Source organism: Diospyros lotus, chromosome 5 (genome assembly GCF_014633365.1).
Source record: "Diospyros lotus cultivar Yz01 chromosome 5, ASM1463336v1, whole genome shotgun sequence".
Classification (NCBI taxonomy): domain Eukaryota; kingdom Viridiplantae; phylum Streptophyta; class Magnoliopsida; order Ericales; family Ebenaceae; genus Diospyros; species Diospyros lotus.
Genome location: NC_068342.1, coordinates 40333138 through 40337663, shown reverse-complemented (window position 1 = coordinate 40337663; position 4526 = coordinate 40333138).

Genomic DNA, 4526 nt, shown 5'->3' with positions numbered 1-4526 from the left:
AGTCCAACTTAGTGGGCTAAATTGGATTTGAGCCAAAAGTTAAAAGATCTAATGTGATGGATTGTTGAAAGATTTAAAATAAACCCATCTCTAATAGATTGGGCTTTGAAATTTGGGTTGAGACCAAGTGTAAATTTTGTTGTGTTTTATTTGAAGTGAAGTTGTAAAGCCCATCAGGCCTAAGGATATGTTTGAGCCATTGAGTTGAACTAGGGGAATGGGCATTGGGGCCATGAGTATAAAATTTGTGTATTAATTTTATTTAATAAAAAAATGAATTATGAAAATCTACAGATGGTTTGTCTTATATGTTGAATGTAATAAAGCTAAGGGTAAAATGGGATTTCATAAATGGATATTTATTATAATTAATTTGGTGTGTATTATGGAGTAAAAAAGGGAAATGGAAAAGAAAAGAAAAGAAAAAGAAACGAAATGACCATAAAGGACATCTCTTGAAGTTTGTGTGTGTTCATGATGAGGAGTAAAATGGTAAAAATGTAAAGGGGTAGTTGGAGAGTGGGCAGTAGACCACTCATCCCCCCTCCCCATTCCTTTCCTTTTTCATTGTCTCCTTACTCTCTCTTTCTTTTCTTCTCTCCCGGTTGGTTTCTTCTCCTCTCTTCTTTCTTTTCCTTATTCTTCTCCTCCCATTGTACTTTGTATTAGAGATTCAAGAGGTGGATTGCAAGACTCAAGGGGTGCTTCTTCTTCTCATATTGGTTTCATTAGAAAGGCAAGTTCTTATCTTTTTCTTATATAGCAAGTTCTCCTTGCACCCTCTTTTATTTGGTTGTGCAAGTTTTCTTCTCTTTTTTTCCTATCTTTTAGTGCAGGGTATATCCTTATAATTAATCAAAACTCTTGTTATCATCTCTTCAATGGTGATTTTTGAAATAGTGTAGTTAAATGCATTAGTTCCATGTTTTTCTCAAATCTTGTGGATTTCCTTCAAAGGTATATTTGTGTCTCGTTTTGGTTTCAATAAGGCTTGTTTTCCCCATATTTTATTCAAGGAATGACAACTTGGGGGTTAGGGTTGTGTTCATGGGTGTTTTGGGAGTTTGTCGTTCATAAGTTTTTAGTTTCGTGTGAGTTTAGTTGACTTTTTGAGCTTAAAATTTCGAAATAGCCAAAAACAAAAACTTATATCTCGAAATCTGTCCTCTATGTTTTGAAACTTATCCAAACAGAAACTTATATTTCAAAATCTACCCTCTATCTTCCAAAACTTTCCCAAACAAAAACTTACACTGCGCATCTTGTACTTCTTGAATTATAACTTTTTGTCCCGATATCAAAATTAAGATTTTTTTTTTTTTTTTTTTTTTTTTTGCAACCCTAACTCGATAAGCTAAGATTTGGTATATGATTTGATCCATTTGGGAAACTATTGAGCTTGTGGTCTTCCTTGGAAATGTATGCTTGATTTGTAGCTTTCTCCTTCTTTAAAATTCGTTCAATCTTAAATTCTAAAATCGAATACTTCCACCTTGACTTGGTTACTAATATTATCAAATAATTGTACTTAATTGATATGGTGGAACCCATTTAAATGTTGAATTGTGTGAAATGTCCAATAATTTTAATGGGCAAAATTTGAGGATGTGTGAATGTCACTTATTATAACTTTGCTTGTGACTATGTCGCATTGCATTGGGTTACTATATCATTTCGTATTATGATGTTGGGCCATGGGTTGCATTCATTGGGGGTCATGCTTTGTATGTGTTAGGAGCGTGAGCATTAATGGTATGACACGGTTGGCCTGTGAGTGTTAACTTGTGTATGCTAGGCGAGCATATGCATTAAAGCATTTGTGTGTGTGAATTCCTACGTGGGCATAGCATAGCCTAATGCTTAGCTTATGGAGGCCTTGTCATCACGTTAATGTTGCAAGAGCCATTATATTCTTTATATGTTGCATTACATGGTGGTAATAATGGTGGAAATTGGCTTATGATTGTGATGCGTAAGACTATGGGTGGAGGTCCACAGTAGCTAGATCCTATAATGCATAAGACTATGGGTTGAGGCCCACAGCAACTTGTGACCTTGATGGGATTATGAGTGTTATGGCATATGATGATGACAATGATGGATATGATATCTATGAATGTGGTATGAAAGCCTTGAGCTCATGTGGTTGATTTGGTAGCCTGTCCTTGACTGTTGGTAAGTTCGTATACCAGTTCTTGGGTGCCAGTGTCTACATTTTATGTAAGCCACAAGGATCATATGTGTGCATCTATGCATTTATGTTATGGCTGGATATCGTGTTATATAATCAAATGGCATGGATTGTGTGTCATTTATGTACATAAGACTGGCGAGTGTTTCCATATACGGCATGATATGCATGATGTTCAGGGAAAGTTCGGCATGATATACAATTTCTTGTTGTTTTTATACACTTGTCGAGCCTTATGTCTCACCTTGAAAAATGTTTTTTGATAAAATGTAAGAAATTATATTTCTTTAAGGACATTGTTGTCAAGTGTAGAAGGCATGAATCCAATTGATATCTAGATGTCGAGTAGTGATTTTTCTTTGACTCTGAGCTGTTCATGCCTTCATATATCGATCAATTGATGCTTCATTTGCTATATACTTGCTGAGTCTTGTAACTCACATTTGATTCTTTTGTCATTCCAGGAAAAGGAAAAATAGTTATTTGAGGCAGGTCTTGGTTAAATATGTATAGAGATGTCCCGACTTTAAGATCCATGAATATAGTGTTGAGGGCATGAGTAGAGTATTTTATTTTGTATTTAAAGTCTTAGTGCCCTTTTTATTTTGAAAATGTATAGGTGGTAAGCCTAAGATGATGACGTAAAGGATGTTATAATATTTCTCTTGGCTTTTATTGATAGTGAGCAAATATAGAAATGAAAAGAAATTTTTGACAAATTTTATGTGATTTTTGTATCTATGTCAATTTTGAATGGACCTTCTCTCAGACTTCCTATACTAGCAGGTAAATCCGGAATCGAGCCCTGACATCACGAAATTGGACAATAGAGATAGAATATTTTGTCTCTAAGCCCATCTCTGTCCAAAAATTTCTATGTTGTATAGAAGTAGAACAGTATTCATTTCTATTCAAAAAATAATATCAAAAAATAACAACAATTATTTTTTTTCTAAAGATGGACATTTTTCTCTTAGACTTTGTCTCAAGGATGTTATTCATAAAGTAATTTTTTCAAAGACGAAAATATTTCATCTTTGATTTGAAATTGCCCTCGTAATGATGGAATTTTGTTGTCCCTCAATCCATCTCTAAAGGAATATTATTATTTTTCTTAGAGACGAAAAAATATCTATCTCTATTAGAAAAATAAAAAAAAATATTTTTTTCCATCTTTAAAGACTACTTTTTAATTTTAGAGACGTAAGGGATTTTTTGACCGTTTCCGATGAAATTTTTTCCATTTCTAATGTTTTTTCTACATTTAGAGACGAAATCAAAGACAAATTTCATGTTTTAAAGTAGAGACGAAAAAATTTCATCTCTAATTCTGTTTCTGATTTCCTCCGCTACTACTAAGATATAAATTTTTTATTTTTTCTTAATTCGGTCTCTAATTCCATCTCTAAAGCTGGTCACAAAATCCAACTTCTTTTGTAGTGAATCAATGTGAGTGGTTTTCCCCTAACCCTTAAACAATTCATGTTGTCCATGATTCACTACAAGAAATTCAGCATTTAACAACGGATTTTTAGCGATGAAAATTTCCATCACTATTTTGTGACGGGATTGCAATAGATTTTGGGGAAAAAAAAAAATTGAGGATTAGCAACTGAATTTAACGACGGAAAAAAATTCCATCACTAAGAAAAAAATTTAGCGACGAAAAATAATTCCGTCACTAAAAAAAATGAAACAAAAAATTTTAAAAAAAAATTTAGCGACGGGAAAATAATCCATTGCTAAAATTAGCGACGAAAATAATTTTACGTCGCTAAATTTTAATAATAAAAAAATAAAAATTAAATTTTTATATAAAGACGGAATTTATTTTCCGTTGCTAATATTTGCGACGGAAAATAAATTCCATCACTAAATTTTAAAATAAAAAAACAATTTTAATATTAGTTTAAATAAAAAAATAAAAAATGAAAAATTACATTTTGAGACAAATTTAATATTTTGTCGCTATTTTAGCGACGCAAAAGTAGTTCTGTTGCTATTTCTGTCGCTAAAAAATTAAATTTTAATTTTAAATTTTTTGTTATTAGAATATAGCGACGGAAAGTTGTTTCCTCGCGAACTTTAAAAATAAAAAATTAAAATTTAATATTAGTTTAAATAACAAAAAAAAATTATTCAATTAATTTATAAATATTTAAATATATAAATATTAAATTTTATAAAAAATTAAATATGCATTTAAACATGAGATGAATATAAAAAATTAAATTTATAAAATTTAAATAAATATATTAAATTTAAAAATCATAATATTATTAAATTCTAAATTAATATATTTCATGTGCATAAAAATAAAAATAAAACAATATCA